Genomic DNA, 20,406 nt, shown 5'->3' with positions numbered 1-20,406 from the left:
TGGAAGAGTCAATTACTAGGGGGCATAGAACAAAGAACAAAGAACAATACAGCACAGGAACAGGCCCTTCGGCCCTCCAAGCCCGCGCCGCTCCCCGGTCCAGGATTGAATCCTGAATCCAGGATCCCCGCCCAATTTTCCAGCCTATCTACATACCAATATCCTATCCACCGAGCTGTCCCTCACAGCTACGATGCTTTGTTCATCACAACCTATTAACTCACCCCCACCCCCCCATTCCAGACCATGTGATCTCCAGGGAGAGGCGAAAACCCAGAGTGAAAACCCCAGGGCCAATATGGGGAAAACAAAATCTGGGAAATTCCTCTCCGACCCCCTGAGGCGATCGAAACAAGTCCAGGAGATCACACTGGCCCTGATCGGAAAATGCTTCCCAACCCTAGTCTTTAAGGTTTAAGATGTGAGGGGCAAGGTTTAAAGGAGATGTATGAGGCAAGTTTTTTACACAGTGGGTGGTGGGTGCCTGGAATTCGCTGCCGGGGGAGGTAGTGGAAGCAGATACGATAGTGAGTTTTAAAGGTTGTCTGGACAAATACATGAATAGGATGGGAATAGAGGGATATGGTCCCCGGAAGGGTAGCGGGTTTTAGTTCAGTCGGACAGCAAGGTCGGTGCAGGCTTGGAGGGCTGAAGGGCCTGTTACTGTGCTGTAATTTTCTTTGTTCTTTGTTCTTTCTAATCTCCCCTCAACTGCCCCGAGCTCTTCTGAACCTGACCCTCTTTTCACAAACTGCAGATTTCCCTAACTTCCTTTCCTACTCAACATATTCACTGACATTATTAAAGCTTCCTTCTCCTTAGGCACTAACCACCTTCCCCTTCAAACCTGCCGTTACCAACACTGTCTCAATAAAACATCAATGATCTCTCTGACCTTTGGAACAACTATCCTATCTTCAAAATCCCTTTCCTTTCAAGTGCTTAAATATGTTGTCACCTCCAAAATCTATGCCATCTTCCCTGTGACTCTGAGCCCTGCAATAAGAATTTCATCCTTACCACAACACTGAATCAGCCCTTATCAAAGTCAGAAATGACATCCAAAATGACTTTGGAAAACTACCCTCGATATCCTTCTCACTAGTCTGCGTTCTTTGACACAGTTTACTGCACCATTGTCATTCAGCAGCTCTCCTTCATTGGGTGGGACTGCCCTCATTTGGTTACATTTCTTTCCATTCTGCTTCAATAACTTCTCTGTTACCTTTCATATAGCCCAATGAGCTCTTCTTGAGCCCCTCCTATTTCTCATCTACCTGCCGCTCCTTAATACAATCATCTTTCAAACCCTTTGCTGCTTCTTATTTGTCACAGTGTGTCTGAAATCCAGTATTGGATGAGAAGAAATTTAAGAAAGGTGAAAGCCATTGTCTTTGCTTTCCACCAGAAACTCCCTAGCCAACAACCAAATCCCTTTCCATGGCCATTCTCTGAAGCTGAAGCAGGTTCTTCACAGTCTTGCCATTTTATGTGGGATTGAGATTATTTCGCAACTCCATATCTGCTCCCTCACTCAGACTTTCCATGTCGCTTGTCTCTTCTCTGCCTCATAAGCTGCAGGAATTCTCAGCTGTACCTCAGTTTCTTCTCAACTTGACTATTCCAATGCTGGCCCAGCAAGTTTCAGCTTGCAGTCTCCGAAAACGTGAGCTCATCCAGTTCTTGTTGCCAGTGTCCTAATTTGTATCCAAAGTTTCATTCAGCCATCATCATTGCTTCTCTCATGTGTTTATCATGCTTTCCCTTGTGCATCTCATGCTAAACTCCTGAGATATTCCTTGGGGTAGTGAGTTTCACATTCTATTTATGGCCCCTAATTATGGTTCACTGCAAGTGGAAAAACTAGGAGAAGGTTTTCTGAGCTTTGTCCCTGCCAAAAACAATACGGGAATTTGGGATAGTTTTGGCAGGCTTTGCTGAAGCTCTTTAATTGAGCTACAGTATTAGCATCCTACCTCTGGGTTTCCCGACCAATTGTAAGTCAGGCAGGAAGAGACTTTGATTCTGTTGAAGGAAGAATTTTGAATGGAAAGGAATTTGGACATGGATTCGAATGGTGGAACGATGTGTTGGTTTGAGTCTGCAGCAGCTGCAGGAATGGAGAAAAGACTAGGAAAGCTCCTCAGTCTGATAATCTCACCTAGTGATCCTGCTGCGGGAGATAAGAGACTGTAGTGGGGTAATGTCTTCTAAGGAAGAGGACAACCTCTTCAACCAAGCAAGTGTGGATTAAAGTGGCTGAGGATGTTCGCAGCAGATGTGTGCTCCCTGCAACCTGGAGACACAGTGCAGCAAGAGGATTCAAGACAGCAGAGAGCATGACTGGTGTGTGGATTAATACTTTCAGGGGCCAAGCACCCACACTCTGACTTTCAGACATTCTTCAGCATAGCACATCTCAGACCAACATACCTTGCAGTTCCACTCATTCCTCTCTCTCCAGGCACCCCCACCTGAGCAGCCAGCATTCATACTCCCCTCATTGTATTTTCAAACGCCACAGTCACCCTTCATAAATGGTGCCCTTCCCCAATATCTACACAAGCCATTACTAACACTCATAACTCTCTACATTCTCTCCTTCCAGGAGAAGGCAATACAGGGAGAGATGGAGACATGGTTATGGCCTTCCAATGATAGGCATCATGGATTGCAGGTCTTATTCCAGGAGCCTGCAGATGGCAGCACTGACCCGTCATGAAAATCTGAGCTTCCTGAAGCACTGGTGCTCACACATGTTCAGAGAGATATTCCTCTGTCTGTATTGGGGACCTCACCTTTTCTTTCAGCTGAATCTGAGTGCCCATCCCATCTGTCCTATGGAACAGCATGTGGCTGAGGAGAAAGCAGTTGGTGATTGCTGCTGGTGTTGTTGCAACTGCTGCTGGTATTGGTGTTGCTGCTCTTCCTGTTCCTCAGTGGAGGTGCAAGGTGGCTGCATTAGCAGCTCCCAAACGCTAGTGAAGGCTGGCAGCAGAAAATGTGCTGAAGGTGAGTGAAGCGTAAGGCAGGTGATGCGTCTTCCAAGAAGTTGTCAATCAGCTGTCAAGCACTGAAAGGACTCTCTCAAAAGGAATGTTGTAAGCAGCAGCCTCTTTCCTGGTCATGGCTGGACCTCTTCAGTTTCACTGATCAAAGGCTTCCCAGCCTGTCTGATTCAATAAGGTTGTATTCTGTGCACTCACCTTGATGAGCCTGGTAATTCCCTCACAACTCAGGAAATAGGCCTCATAAATGTAGATTCCTTGATTAAAACAAAACTTAATGGAAATCTGGATACTTAAAAAACCTACCCAATAGCTGCATGGGGGTTCCAAATTTATCTTTAAACTTGTCCGGAAAATCAGAAAAAGGTGGGATGATGTCAGGATCCCGACCTGATTTCACTTCAAGGAGATTTAACTTGCAGAATTCAGCAAATCTGCTTCCTCTTGCCTGGGAAAACTCCCCAATCTTTTCTATGTCTCCCCTATCAAAATCTTTCATAATCTCATTGACGTTCATCTGGTCATCACCCTGTTTTCTCTTTTCTATAGGATAGAACCTCCGCCTGTTCATTCTTTCCTGGTCGGCAGAACTGCTTAATTCTGGTATCTTTTTGTACCTTCTCCAGCAGTATTTCTCTATTGTTGTTATAATACAGAGACCAGGACATTTCATAATATTGTAAGTGTGGATTAAGCAATGTCCTGTACAAGTTTAACTCTGTAACAGTTTTAAACTAATCTGGTTTAAAAAATAAAAACCAAAGGGAACAGCACCTCAGAGAAAAGAAAATGAAGTTGCAGATTATATGTACATCAAAAGCAATACAATCACCTGCTGATCCTACAGTAACTGAACCTCAGACACAGGCTGTTTATAAATAATGCCTTGTGGCTGGATTTAGAGCAATATTGAGAGGAAGACCTTTTCTCACCCTCTCAGCTGAGGATGGTATATGTGGCAGTGAAATCTATCAGGGAGTTAACTGGAGAAAGAAAACTTAGAAAGAAAGAAGTCTTACTAATCTTGAAAAATAGTAATTTCTGTTTGTCCACCAATCCCTGGAATATTGCATTCAGGGTCGTCTAAGGCAAAAAATGAAGTTCATATTTAATAACAAGAGCTAAATACTGCAGAAAATCTAGAGGAGAGTAGAAAGTGTAGGAGTGAAATTAAAAAAGAAAATTAGGAAAGCAAAGAGAGGACATGAGACCAACAAAAAATCTGTGTTCAGAGATGGAAGACGTGGACATGGTTCTTAATGAATACTTTGTGAAAATCATAGAATCCCTGCAACACAGAAGGAGGCCATTCAGCCCATCGAGCCTGCACTGACAACAATCCCACCCAGGCCCTATCCCCATAACCCCAAGCATTTACCCTGCTAATATCCCTGACACTAAGGGGCAATTTAGCATGGCCAATCCACCTAACCTGCACATCTTTGGACTGTGGGAGTAAACCAGAGCACCCAAAGGAAACGCACGTAGACACAGGGAGAACGTGCAAACTCCGCACAGACTGTCACCTGAGGGGGGAATTGAACCCGGGTCCCTGGCCTTGTGAGGCAGCAGTGCTAACCACTGTGGCATCGTGCCGGCCTAAAGAGAGTGATGATGCAGACATTGTAGTAAAGAAGGGAGAGGGACTGCAAAACATTGGAAGAATAAACATACTGAGAGAGTAAGAAGTCTCACAACACCAGGTTAAAGTCCAACAGGTTTATTTGGTGTCACGAGCTTTCGGAGCACTGCTCCTTCATCAGGTGAGTGGAGAGTGCTGGATAGATGGGTGACAAAGACAAGGTGGATTGAATAGCATCTTTCTTTGCTGTAAGTGTCCATTAAAAAGCCCTGGGACAATCTGTGAGGTGAACTGGAAAACATGGTGACACTGACTGACATTACCAGGCCTGTACACTTGCTGGTTGGCTAAGTATCCAGCATCAATCTGGATAAATGGAGAGATCTATAAAGAGTTTGTATGTCTCGGACCAATTGGGGGGAAATTGGTGATAGATGCTCTAAATGATGACAATTTCCAAACAGATGGACAATGAATAAATACATCTGGCACTGGCTTCATGGAACACTAAAACCAGTTACCAAAATCCCAGAAAAGAGAATGTAGATGAACAAGCTTGGTATGTCATGGACCTTGCTGTATTGATCAAAATCAGGTTGACTGGAAACAAACAATTGATAGAAGCCACTTTTTGTCCACTCATTTAGGATTTGTAATCCACTATTACCCTGCATTTGGCAGGGTGACTAAAGGCATCACAAACACCCAATGACATTGAAACCGCCACTTATATAAAATAAATATGCCACTACTATCAGTCGTTAATATGCTACTACCTACATTCCAACTATAATGGACAGAGTTCATGAAAAGGAACAGTTTTATAGTGACTGTGATTATTTCTGTAATGTCATTTGTAGATAGCCTTACCACCAAGCGAAAGTCAATGTAAATATTGGCAGAGGTGCCACTAGTAGTACTGGTGCCAGCATGTCCTGATGCTGTTGCAAAGGTCAACCATCATAGTTCCTAAACACTGAACCTTGTCAGCACAATTTTCCATCAATCAAACTAACTGGAAACATCCTAGAGAATTCTCAATCTAAGAACAGAAATCTGAATAATTATATCATTGTCCCACATGAACCAAAGCTCAGGTTGGCAGCTTTCTGAGGTGCAGAATTATAATTTAATCTTTTACACTTCCTTTATTGTGTCATATCTCTGTGCTATTCTAATCTGCATATGATTGGATTTCTCAAAATGGTGTAAATTTAAAAATTAAATCATAGAATGTGGACTTCGCTGGCTAGGCTATAATTCATTGCCCATCCTAATTGCTCTTGAGAAGGTAGTGGTGAGCTGCCTCTGGAACTGCTGCAGTCCATGTGGTGTCGGTACAGAGTTCCAGAATTTTGATCCAGCGACAGTAAACAACAGTGATGTAGTTCCAAGTCAGGATGGTGATTGTCTTGAAGGGCAACTTCCACATATTGGTGTTCCGTTGCATCTGCTGCCCTTTCCTTCTAGATGGTAGTGGTCATGGGTTGTTGTTATCTCAGGGCCTTGGTGAATTTCTTCTTGTAGATGGTACACACTGTGTGTCGGTGGTGCAGGGTGTGAATGTTTGTGGAAGGGATGCCAATCAAGTGGGCTGCTTTGTCCTGGATGGTGTGGAGATTCTTGAGTGTTGTTGGAGCTGCACTCATCCAGGTAAGTGGAGAGTATTCCATCACACTCCTGACTTGTAGATTGTGGACAGGCTTTTGTGGGGAGTCAGGAGGTGAGTTACATGCCACAGGAATCCAAGCCTCTGATCTACTCTTGTAGCCACTGTATTTATATGGCTAGTTCAGTTAAGTTTCTGGTCAATGGTTAGCCCCAGGATGTTGACAGTGGAGGATTCAGTTATGGTAATGTCAAAGGGTGATGGTTAGATCCTCTCTTGTTGGAGGTGGTCATTGTCTGATACATGCATGGCACGAATGTTATTTACCACTTGTCAGCCCAAGTCTGGATATTGTCCAGGTCTTTCTTCAGATTGTTTCAGTATCTGAGGAGAGGATGGTGCTGAACATTGTGCAGTTATCAGCAATCATCCCCACTTCTAACCTTATGATGGAAGGGAGATTATTGATAAGAAGCTGAAGAAGGCCTAGAACACTATCCTGAGGAACTCCTGGAGCTGAGATGTTTGACCTCCAACAATCACAACTATCTTCCTTTGTGCCAGGTATGACTATAACCACGGAAGAGGTTTCCCCAAGTCCAATTAATTCCAGTTTTGCCAGGGCTTCTTAAGGGCAGTCTCCCTCACCTCATCTCCTGAGTTCAGCTCTTTTGTCCATATTTGATTGATGGTTGTAATGAGGTCAGGAGCTGAGTGATCCTGGTAGAACCCAAACTGAACATCAGTGAGCACATTACTGCTAAATGTGGTGAAAATTAAACTGAATGGAATTAAAATTCAAGATAAAAGCTGAAGATGAGAACAGAATGGCTGAAGCAGTGGATATTGTTATGGGTGTCATATTGAAGTGAAGGAAAAGAACTGCAGGAATTGGTGCTAAGGTCCTGATTATTTCTAATTTATGTCAACAAATTGGATTTATAAATGAATGTAAAATGATTAGGATCACAACACCAGACTAGGAGAGGAAGAATATAAGAACATGAAAAATAAGAGCTTGAGGAGGACATTCAACCCCTCGAGCTTGTTCAATGACATCATAGCTGATATTTCATCTCAATTCTACTTTCCTGCCTGATTTCCATATCCCTTGATTCCATTAATTCCAAAAATCTGTATATTTCAGAATTGAATAAAGAAAATAACTAAGTATTTGCTTTCTCCTGGGGTAAGTAATTCCAAATACTCAAATCATTGAAGAAATTCCTCCTCATCTCTATCTTAAATGATTGGTCCTTATCCTGAGGCAATGCCCCCAGTTCTAGATTCCTTACTCAGGGGAAACAACTTTGCAGCATCTATCCTGTCGAGCCACCTCAAAATTTTACATGTTTCAATGAGATCACCACTCATTCTTCTAAACTCCAGCAAGTATAGGCCTACCCTCCACAACTGCTCATTCCAGGAAATTATGGAATGAATCTGAGTTGTCCCATCTCCAAAGAAGTACATAGTTCCTCAGGATTCCAGTTGTGGTCTCACCAAAGTCCTGTGCAATTGTAGCAAGACTTCCTTACTCTTGTACTGCTTGCAATAAATAATTCTCTTTTCTAAATGCTTGCTATACTTGCATGCTTACATTCTATGTTTCATGTATGGGTACTGCCAAATCTTTCAACAATTAGGAGTTCCTCACAGAAAAATTATTCTACTTTTCTATTCTTCCTAGCAAGGTGAATAACTTTGCATTTCCCACTTTCTACTGTCACTTTATTGCCCACTCACTTAAATTGTCTATATCCCTTTTCAGCCTTTTTGTGTGCTTCTTACAGCTTAGTGTCCCCCCTAACTTTGTATCATCAGCAAACTTGAATACATGACTCTTGGTCCCTTCACTGCAATCAATAATTTAGATTATAAACAGCTGTGGTCCCAGCACTGATCCTTGCAATACTCCACTAATTACAGTCTGCCAACTTGACTGTCCCTTTGATCCCTCCAAACTGAATTGGGGAAATAAACCAGATAAATTGAGTCAATGGATAGAATAGTAGCAAGAGAAATTTAACAGAAATATGAGTGCAAGGTACTGCACATTAGAAGGAAAATGGGTTTCATGCATATGATATGAATGGTGTAGAAATTGGTAAGTGTGAAATTGATAGTGATCTAAATTTGCACACAATTAATTTAGCGATATAATTCAGTATTCTATTCTCTCTATTGATTATTGTTCCACAATAACTGAACAGATTCAATGAAAAAGTAGAAGTTGACAGAAAGGAAAATTGGGAAATTGATCCGGTCCCATCAGGTTTTAACCTGCCGCTGAAAGTTAAAATCTGCAACTGAGGAGGTTAAACAAAACTTCTGTAGCCCTGTTTGTTCAGCAAGATTTGAGTTACATTCTGTGAAGGTCTTAAGGAACAGAAAGATTCAGCAGCAGAATCAGTGCTGTATGTGCTGTTACAACAGCAATTCCTTTATTCTCCTTCACACCCTCAGCTGGTAAGGGCATAGTAACATTAAGTGGACAAAATGCACAATGCAATTTTCAATACACTACATTCTTCCCTTCTGAGTAAATGAGAGGCATTGCATGTTTAATGGTTTGTTTCCAAAAATATAAATAATAAATTTAAGCATAACTTGAGTATTAAACTTCACTTGTAACACAATTAAATATTTCAACTTTTGTAACAATATAACAATTCACTCAGTCATATACAATGAGATTAACAGTTTGTTCACCAACTGTAAATAATTTACCTTGTTACATAATCATTTAAGAATGGTCGATGTTTTCTCTCATGAATAGGATATCATCCAACATCAGGTGTAGTCTCTTTTAACTCATGTTTTGAGATCTCTAAATCAGATTTAATGATTAGAAATAATGTTTTCAGTGCTTTGAAGAACAATAGAATTCCTACAGTGCAGAAGGAAGCCATTCGGCCCATCAAGTCTGCACTGACTCTCCGACAGACATCTCCAACATCTTCACCAGGCCCACCCCCCCCACACTGTCCCTGTAACCCCACACATTTACCCCAGGTTAGGGGGTAATTCCCCTAACCTACAAATCTTAGGACACTAAGGGGCAATTTAACATGGCCATTCTGCCTAAGCTGCACATCTTTGGAGTGTGAGAGGAAACCGGAGTACCTGGAGGAAACCCACACAGACACGGGGAGAACGCGCAGACTCCACACAGACAGACAGACAAGGGTGGAATTGAACCTGGGTCCCTGGCGCTGTGAGACAGCTGTGCTAACTATTGTACCACAGTGCCACCCCAAATGATACATTTCACATTATGTTTTATGAACCATGCTCAGCCGTGATCATTGATCTTTTTGCGTCGCTTACAACAAATGGCTGGATGTCATAGGGTGTTGTTTGCTTCCAAACATGACCATAACATTTCACAAATACTCTATTTCCTGGTTTTAGCGGTGTAGCATGTTTAACTCTGCATTTACTTTCATTTGATACTTCTGTTCTTGACTGCAGTCATGTACATGTTGGTTATTATCTCTACAGGGCAGTCCAAACATCTTGAGCTGATCAGGATTTGACGTTCTTGTTGTTTGACATGGCAAACACTGATTGACTTTGTGCTCTACCATGCAGTCAACTTCACGGAACCATACCTTTTCCCTGAGGAGTTGTTTGGTTTTGGCAATTCCCTGGTGCAATATCAATGATGTATTCTCTCAATGATTGCAGAATGACAATACAGTTGCTGCGTAACACAAGATCAAATGTGATTGTAACAATGCGCTCATTTCGAACATTGTGAAGACATTGTAATATGTGAGTGATTTTTTTTGTAGATTCTCTCTCGATCATGTCTTTCCAGTTAGCTGATTCCACAGCCATCCTACATAGCTGCAACACCTCTCCTTGTTTTGTTGCTGCTTTGATATCAGCTACATTTTAGTGCTTTTGACACCGCATTTAGGCTAACACAGTTAAGGTGTTATCAGCAAACTTTTCCTCATGACTAGTAGGATTGACTGTTGGCAGCAGATGTTATGAAAGGTAGTCTGCTAAGTTGAACTTTACCTACATGAGGTCAAGTTTCACAAAGTGTTTAGCACCACTCACTTTCTCGATGATACCATTGATTCTTGGCATCAAGTTTCTTTCTTGTATGCCTTGGTTTAGTGACCCAATATCAACATAAATTTTATTATGATTCTTGCGCTTGGGTTTCTTGACAATTTGTATGGGTGCAACCCAAGGGGTAGGTTCCCACTTTCTCAATAACGTTAGGATCAAGTAAATGCTGAAGTTCCTTCCCTGTCTGTGGTTTGACATGAAGTGGTGTACACCACTGTTGATGTGTGCAGGAGGCACCTTATTGCCTAACTACAGTATGTATGTAATAACTTACAGCTTACTGACATCAATGAAGTGCTCAGCATACAATCCAAGAATGTTATTGGTTTGCGTAGAAACTGCATATGTGACTGCAATCATGTGTAGATCTGTTGCTGTGTGGAAACTTGTAAGTGTGTCATATTCTCTGGATACATCATTGAATTCATTCATTGTCATGGCTTTGAATGGAATTGGTGTTTCAAAAGTCTCGAGAACTTTCAATTGCTATAAATGAAAATGTTCATATTCCCTGGTTTGCAGGGAATGGGGAAATCCTGAAGTATGTTTGAACATGTCTCCCATGATGTTGACAGATGCTCTCATATTTATTACAGCATTCACTTCTGAGCAGCCAATGGTGACTGTCACATTTAACTGGTTGCTCTTTCTGAAAGAGAGCCCAAAAATATATCCAGGATCACCTGCTTGTAACCTGATCTTGCCCTTTACATGTACATTGCATCCTTCTTGTGGAATTGGTCTTAGTAGTTGATTTTGCTGATAAGTGTCAAAACGCTTGGCTGAGTTTTCTACAGGCTTTATTCTGTTTACCAGCAGACGGTCTGTTTGGTATTGTGAAAATATCATTCAGACCAGTCGCAATTTGTGAGAATATTGCTTTGCAGGTGGTTCCTGGCACCTGAGCGATGAACAGAGTTCACAGGGGTTGAATTTGAAATGTGGCAATTACTGTTGGCAGTCTCAATTTCAGTCGCTCAGGACTGGGAAAGCGATAATAACTTGCTAACTCCAGCAGCCCTGACAGTTTTCTGTCTTTATCGAGTGCTGTGCGGCATAGTTGACTAGACAGACAGCCTTTGATTATTTGTGTTTTGATTTCCCACTGATGTTCACTTGGAGTACTGCGCGCAGTTCTGGTCACCTCATTACAGGAAAGATGTTGAAGCCATTGAAAGGGTGCAGAGGAGATTTACAAGGATGTTGCCTGGATTGGGGGGCATGCCTTATGAGGATAGGTTGAGGGAGCTTGGTCTCTTCTCCCTGGAGAGACGAAGGATGAGAGGTGACCTGATAGAGGTTTACAAGATGTTGAGGGGTCTGGATAGGGTGGACTCTCAGAGGCTATTTCCAAGGGCTGAAATGGTTGCTACGAGAGGACACAGGTTTAAGGTGCTGGGGGGTAGGTACAGGGGGGATGTCAGGGGTAAGTTTTTCACTCAGAGGGTGGTGGGTGAGTGGAATCGGCTGACGTCGGTGGTGGTGGAGGCAAACTCGTTGGGGTCTTTTAAGAGACTTCTGGATGAGTACATGGGATTTAATGGGATTGAGGGCTATAGATAGGCCTAGAGGTGGGGATGTGATCGGCGCAACTTGTGGGCCGAAGGGCCTGTTTGTGCTGTGACTTTCTATGTTCTATGTTCTATGTTCTATCACTAAAGTCTCATTTGCTTACTAGTTGCCTTGTTTGTGTGCAATAGTAGTCATTTATCTCATTTGCTTCTTGCTTAGTGTTTTGGAGGAAATTGTTTTGTATATTGTATTTTTCTTGGCTGTGAAATAGGTTGTTAGTACAGTTTTTGCTGAGTTGTAGTAATTTTTTTCATCTTCTTCTTCAGGTACAATGCCCGAAATGTAAAGTTTCCAAGGGTCAGTGGGAGATCCACGGTGTGTTTGCTAGTCTGCTGCCCACAGCTGCATCCCTCTCAACACTGACACTGTTCACACTGGTCATGAACTTCATTTGTTTCTGGACCAGCCAGGCTGAGTGAGCCAGAGGCTTTGCTGTGGGTGGCACGGTGGCACAGTGGTTAGCACAGCTGCCTCAGAGTGTCACGGACCCTGGGGGTTTGATTCTAGCCTTGGGTGACAGTCTGTGTGGAGATTGCACGTTCTCCCTGTATCTGCATGGGTTTCCTTCGGGTGCTCCAGTTTCCTCCCACAATCCAAAGCTTTGCAGGTTAGGTGGATTGACCATGGTAAATTGACCTTTAGTGCCCAAAGATGTGTAGGTTAGCCATGGTAAATGTGTACAGTTACTGGGATAGGGCAGGAAGGGTGAATCACAATATACATTAACGATTTGGAGGAAGGAGGCACTGTTGCTAAGTTTGCAGATGATACAAAGATATGTAGCGGGACAGGTAATATTGAGGAAGCAGGGGGGCTGCAGAAGGACTTGGATAGGCTCGGAGAGTGGGCAAAGAAGTGGCAGACGGAATACAATATGGAAAAGTGTGAGGTTTTGCATTTTGGAAGGAGGAATGGAGGCATAGACTATTTTCTAAATGGGAAAATGCTTAGGAAATCAGAAACACAAAGGGACTTGGGAGTCATTGTTTAAGATTCTCTTCAGGTTAATGTGCAGATTCAGTCAGTAGTTAGGAAGGCAAATGCAATGTTAGTATTCATGTCAAGAGGGCTAGAATACAAGAGCAGGGATGTACTTCTGAGACTGTTTGAGGCTCCGGTCAGACACCATTTGGAGTATTGTCAGCAGTTTTGGACCCCATATCTAAGGAAGGATGTGCTGGCCTTGGAAAGGGTCCAGAGGAGGTTCACAAGAATGATCCCTGGAATGAAGAGCTTGTCATATGAGGAACGGTTGAGGACTCTGGGTCTGTACTCGTTGGAGTTTAGAAGGATGAGGGGGGATCTTATTGAAACCTACAGGATACTGCGAGGCCTGGATAGAGTGGACGTGAAGAGGATGTTTACACTAATAGGAAAAACTAGAACCAGAAGGCACAACCTCAGGCTAAAGGGACGATCCTTTAAGACAGAGATGAGGAGGAATTTCTTCAGCAAGAGAGTGATGAATCTGTGGAACTCTTTGCCGCAGAAGGCTGTGGAGGCCAGGTCGTTGAGTGTCTTTAAGACAGAGATAGATATGTTCTTGATTGATAAGGGGATCAGGGGTTATGGGGAAAAGGTAGGAGAATGGGGATGAGAAAAAAATCAGCCATGATTGAATGGCGGAGCTGACTCGATGGGCCGAGTGGCTTAATTCTGCTCCTATGGCTTATGGCCTGATGGTTTTATGGTCTAAGATGCTCTTTCGGAGAGTTGGTGCAGTGTCAATGGGCTGAATGGCCTCCTTCTGCACTGCAGGGATTCTATGATTCTGTTGCTGGGTTCCATCGCATCTACAGAGACATACATTGCTCTCATAAAGGCATGATGTGGAGATGCCGGCGTTGGACTGGGGTAAACACAGTAAGAAGTTTAACAACACCAGGTTAAAGTCCAACAGGTTTATTTGGTAGCAAAAGCCACACGTGTGGCTTTTGCTACCAAATAAACCTGTTGGACTTTAACCTGGTGTTGTTAAACTTCTTACTCATAAAGGCACCCAGGGTGACCCGGGGCCTTCGTCAACAGAAGGGCTCCCTGAATGTCCAACAAAAGACAGAAAATGCTGGAAACTCTCAGCAGGTCTGACAGCATCTGTGAGGAGAGAATAGGGCCAATGTTTCAAGTCTAGATCACCCTTTGTCATTCTCTCCTCACAGATGCTGTCAGACCTGCTGAGATTTTCCAGCATTTTCTATTTTTGTTTCAGATTCCAGCATCCGCTGTGTTTTGCTTTTATCCCTGGACATCCAAATTATTTGCGACCAAAGGATGTAGGTTTTCCAGGTACCCTGGCAGCTGCCACAATGCATACATCCTGTGACATTCCCAGGTGTTAAGGATCTTTTTCGCTCCAGCTCATTTGGATGGTTGGCTCCTGGGTTCTGCTCTGAAAAGGTGACTCATGATGATACTCAGGCACCCAAGGCCTGGACTGAAAGCTCCTGATGAGGCCATCCTGTCAGTCCTAGTCACCACCTGTGAAATAAAGTTTGCAATCCTTCCCATCTGTCACAAACCATTCCCATTTGAAAAACATGCAGCATCTTCAGGCCACGACACATAATGAAATCTTATTATGGTGGTCCCGTTAACACAATTTGTAGATAGAACACATATTGACTGAAGTTATATTGCCCGTGACATTGCTTTAAACTTCCGCTTGCGAGTGCTGGATCTTGGTGTCCCTCCCTCGCTGGCAGTAGCATTGGAGGCGGCCCCCTGACTCTGCTATCCTGTTGGCCCCAATAACCTTGGTGGACATCCTCTGGCCAGTGGAGCCTGTACAGGCACTGCCTGGGAGGGAATGTCCAGTGCCATGGCCGGGCACTCCTCACGGTCATCACGGCCTCATCAGATGTAACAGGCACTGGCAAAGGGGCAGAGGAGCTGCTGCCTTCACCTGGAGTGCCCTGAGAGAAACTCATAGATGCGACATGAATCTCACGCACCAGCATGAGGTTGATTTGAGCTTCCTTGCTCACCACTGATGGCCAGGCACCTTGCAGAGAGATTAGGTGCCTCATCCATTTCACACACTGGTAATGATGTGCTGCATCCCTAGAAAGCCCTGATTCTGTTCCCATGAGAATCACCACTCTCTCACCAAAGGAGGCTGTGCACTCGGAGCATCCTGTTAATGCTCCACATAGACTCCTCCAAGTCAGAGATCAAGGCACACACTGCTTAGTTTCAGTTTCTACTCTCTACAGGCAAAAGCTCTTACAGTAAACCTGTTTTTCTTTGTTTGAATCTATGTGTGCAAACTACATCTTTTTCTTTTTGTTTAAAACCCATAACCTCGAACATAGTTGGGACATTACAGACTCTCTCTGCTGATGTAAGAGTATGGTAGCCTAAGTAGACAAAATACACAATAACATGTTCAATAAACTACACATGCCACCCATTCATACTTCGTAGATGCAAAATCTGGCCCTGCAGATGGACTTGAAGAAAGCATCAACAACAGCAGATTATGCTGTTAGACATTACTCATTGTGTAGCACTCTGACCTGAGTCAGAAGGCTGTCTGTTGGTATCCCACTCCATGTCCTCAGGTCTTGAAAAGCAGTCTAGAGTGCAACTCTTTCTTTCTATGAAGATGCAAAAATTGGAGGGGTGATTAGCCTTGAAGAAAGGCAACTGAGGAAGAGGCAAAGATATCATTCAAACTCATGAAATGCAAATTCTAACTGATTTCAGGAACTGTTTCTTCATACAAACAATCAATACATGGGATAAACGTTTAAGACAGTACTGGAGTTAATACTGAGCTGAATAAGAATAGCTGAAGATGGTTCACTAGGCCCACAAGGTAGCCTACTTTTCTTCTTGATGTCTAGTCTTTGTGTATTGAATAGTTACTTCAATATCATAGGAAAGACAGAGCCTTCAGTGCTATCAATTATGTTTCATAGTTTTCAATATCAGGCATTGAAAAATGTTGACAGTGTTTCATCCACCACATAATGCCAATTCATGCCAGCAGCTGACTATCCCATTTCTTTTCATTTGTTTGAGTTTGAACCATTTAAAACTAGACAAAGCTTGGAGAGCGCGACAGTTAAAATAGTCAAATTTATGCTTGTTGCTACAAGTGGTTTCAGGTTTTTCCAGAAGGAATTCATCGTGTTTCAGCTCTTCACAGCAGAAACTTCAAAGACATTTAAAATAGACGGAATGTGTGTGTAGTGGAAACCTCTTCATACAGCTAAAGATTGTACTTGACAATGCACTATGCTTATTGCCTTGATTGACACTGGCTTCCTGTTAAACAAGTCTGAACAATTTAGTTGCAGCTATTTGATCCTTTAGCAGCAGCCATGGGCATGCACTGATTTCTGAGATGATCCAAGAAATCAGTCACTAGAAAGAGAACAGGCTTCAGAAAGTCAAAGTAGAAAAACTTTTGCAGCACTAACTTTCAAAGTAAAGCTTTTTTTAAAAAAAAGTAAGTTGATCTCCAATGGTGTTAGTCTTAAATGTTTTACAACACCAAGTTAAAGTCCAATGGGTGAAACCTGGTGTTCTGAGACTTCTTACTGTGTCCACCCCAGTCCACCGCCGGCATCTCCACATTATGTCTTAAATGTCACTAGCATGTCTGCCTCACCACCTCACTTGGCAGTGCATTCCAGGCCCCACCACCCTCTGTGTTGCTCATAGACAATTAAAAGTGCTGGGTAGGGATATGCCAGCGTGGTCAGAAGAAGCCACCTGAGAGGGATCTGAATATGCATTGCAGTCAGCTAAACTGGGGACTGATGACCACACGGAAGAATGCTGGGAGGGAAGGATGAGTTAGATGGTTGGAATCTAGGTTGGGAGGGAGTAGTGAGCTGGAAGCCATGGCTTTAGAACAAAGAACAGTACAGCACAGGAAACAGGCCCTTCGGCCCTCCAATCCTTGGTCCAACCAATCGTTTGTATCCCTCCATTCCCAGGCTGCTCATGTGACTATCCACGTAAGTCTTAAACGATGTCAGCGTGTCTGCCTCCACCATCCTACTTGGCAGCGCATTCCAGGCCCCCACCACCCTCTGTGTACAAAACATCCCTCTAATATCTGAATTATACTTCTATAACTATCCCTCTAATAACTGAGTTATAAATCAGTAGGCTTTACACCCTACTGATTTCACAGTGGATCAGCAGAGACTGCAATAACTACTAATGGCACATCTAGCAACTACCACAACAAAGTCTGAGCCCAAGATCAATGATTGGACCAAAGCTGGATTGGAAAAATGACTCAGTTCCTATTACTATGAAGTCGTAGAAAATAGATATCACAAATTGCCTGGGAGTATACTGAGAATATACTCAGCAACAAATTATTTTGTGACTTCTTAAAAATTCCTTTATTGAACTCATTAATATGTTGGATTCCAAAATAACTTGGTGAGAAAATATAGATTTATCACATTCCACATTTAGATCAAGATAACTCTAAAATCAAACCTTTCAATTGCCTATACTACTTACTGGATGGTTTCACTGTTATCACCTATGAGAAAGCTTGGTCTTATAAGATTAATCTAGCTCTGAAGAAATTAAAGATGAAAATAGAGGAAAGAGACATGGATGGAGAGAGGAAAAGAAAGAAGAAGACAATCACTTTTTAAATTCCATTTCCAGCTCCATTTTGACATAGAGTCATCTGGATTCGAAACGTCAGCTCTTTTCTTTCCTTATAGATGCTGCCAGACCTGCTGAGATTTTCCAGCATTTTCTCTTTTGGTTCCAGTTTATTCATTCATGGAATAAAAACATCACTGCCAAGGTGAGCATTTATTGCCCATCCCGAGTTGCTCTTTAATTTAAATTAATGAGAGGAAATTCAGGTGATTTCTGTCATTGGTGCGTGATCTCTCCTTTCCCTCTCTTTCCGTCTCCTTTCCCACTCTCTCTCTCCTATCCTACTATCTCTCCATTTCCACTGTCTCACTCTTTCTTCTTTCCCATTCCCTCTCTCTCCTTCCCCACTCTGTCTTTGTCTCTGTCTCTTCTTTCCTATTTGGCTTTACCCGCTCCAGAACCTGGACTGCCTCCTGACAATCTGCTGTCCCAGGCAGGGGAAAAGTTTTTTTTCAAGTTTTTCAAGTTTATTTATTAGTGTCACAAGTATGCTTACGTTAACATTGCAATTATATTACTGATTGAGCCCAGGGTGGGGAGAGGGCCCACTGATTGAGTCTGGGGTGAGGACAGGACCCACTGTTTGAGCCCGGGGTGAGGAGAGGGCCCACTAAGTGAGCCTGGGATGGGGACAGGGTCCACTGATTGAGTCTGGGATGAGGACAGGGCCCATTGATTGAACCCAGGGAAGCATGGATGGAGCTGGGGGCTGCTCCCTCACCACCCATTCTGCCCTTACTCTCACTTCACCAAACAATCAGTGGCTGGAAAACCTCCCCTTCCTGCTTCCGGATCTCAGTCCTTGCTCTCTCCCCACAGCCTGGGATTTTGGGTATTGCAGTGGCAGTTCCAACACTGGATCGTGGTGGTGGCTGGTGAGAATGCAGTATGTGGGGGGCAGGGCTAGAGTCCAGAACAGATAAAACCAAAAATGGCAGCACAAATTGGAACAACAGGCCCTAAAGCATAAATTACGCTAAAACAAAATGACTTTAAAGGGGATACTTAAAGTAATGTGATTTAAATGGATGGATCAGATGTTAAAAGTCACTGCACAATTTATTTCCCATCCATAATTAGAGTGATTTGGGGCAAGTGGGAGTGGAAAATATGTCAGGCAGCAATTTCATTGGTTCCATAACTTTTGTTTCCATTCTGGGACTTCCCAATGTCAGTGTGTGTGGGCAATGTGTACACTACCTGTGTTTCTGTGCATAGATTCAAATTATTAGTTAATCATGTGAATAAATCACCAACACCGCTCATGCTGTTGCACTCCTGGTATTTAGTTAAAGTTTATTTATTTATTAGTCACAAGTAAGGCTTACATTAACACTGCAATGAAGCCACTGTGAAACTCCCCTAGTCGCCACACTCCGGCGCTTGTTCGGGTCAATGCACCTAACCAGCACGTCTTTCAGACTGTGGGAGGAAACCGGAGCACCCGGAGGAAACCCACGCAGACATGGGGAGAATGTGCAGACTCTGCATAGACAGTGACCCAAGCTGGGAATTGAACCTGGGTCCCTGGCACTGTGAGGCAGCAGTGCTAACCACTGTGGCACCATGCCGTTTAGTTACTAAGCAATGGAGGGGGAATTAAATATTAAATGGTCACGTTTCCCAGCAAAGTTGATGAAAGTGTAATTTATTTCACTAATCTTCATTTTTTTTCTTGTCACAGCTGCTATCGCTGACAAGGCTAGAGGGAGGAACCCTGCCACTCTCATCTGGCCTGGCCTGTGTGTGATTCCAATCCCGCACTGGGGTGCCTGGTTTTCAGTGCCTCTGGGGAAACAGTGGATGGACCATAAATATGTCCTTCCAGCATTATTGAGGTACTGAGAACACATTTCAAACAGCAGCAGGGCTGTGATTGGGATCACAATAGATTAAACATGTTTCCCTGTAATAACAATTTGCATTTACATAGCGGCTGAAATTTTTTGGGCCCTTTGAGGATTCACTGGAAGGCGGGAAGACTGGAAAAATAATGTTGGGGGTGTGCCCAATATCTTCCCACTACCAGACAGTGACTGGAAAGCTGATAATTCGACAACCAGCCGGGAGGCCAATGGAGCCACTTAAGTTGCCAATTTAGAGTCACTTCTGTTGTAGATAGTCATTATGAGTAAAAGTCCATAATCTATATACATCATCAGATAGGATCTGATGTCATATGTGATGAATTGGAATGTATTAGTTGACCGAGCAAGACGTGTTAGTAATAGCTTCCAGAAAGCTGTATATAGTACTGTAATCTTCAAATAAAAGGATTCACAGCATTGCTTACCAGTCCTATCTGAGTGATTGGTGAGTTTGTGCTGGAGTATAGAAGGAAACACAACAGCTTCCTCCTGGGCAGCCTCCCAGGGGACTCTGGAAGGTTGGGCCCTCCTTTAGGGGCACTACATGACACACACACGGACCCTCCTTGGCAATATTTACCCTCATGGGCAACAGCACCATCCCCCACCTCCAAACCAAGATGATTGGAGCCTGTCTGTCTGTCCCCAGAACCCTGTCTTCAAGAGATTCTGGTAATTGCAGTGCCCACACCCTGCAGCTGTAGTCTCAGGAACAGTCACTGAAAACAGTGGCAATGCTGGGTCTGCCTATCTCTCAGTCCTCTGATTGGGGACTTCTGCTGCCTCCTTAAAATTCAGCCAATGGTGGTTAACACAGTAAAAGTTCCCAAGGCAGTCTGTCTCTGCACATTGTTATATCAAGAATCTAAGGCAACCCCTGTCTTTAGAGTAGAATAGATCTTTAACAACAGAACTGGCAGCTTAGAATTGAAGATTAAATTGCTTACAACATCAAAACAACCAAACCTTATATTCAGTACTGAACATTACTTGACAGATCTGATAGCACAAACTGTCTGTGACAGTTACGTTTCAGCCTTG

The sequence above is a fragment of the Mustelus asterias genome, chromosome 15 (genome assembly GCF_964213995.1).
Source record: "Mustelus asterias chromosome 15, sMusAst1.hap1.1, whole genome shotgun sequence".
NCBI classification, from domain to species: domain Eukaryota; kingdom Metazoa; phylum Chordata; class Chondrichthyes; order Carcharhiniformes; family Triakidae; genus Mustelus; species Mustelus asterias.
The sequence above is the reverse complement of the archived record's forward strand: the minus strand, read 5'-3'. Positions refer to the sequence as shown.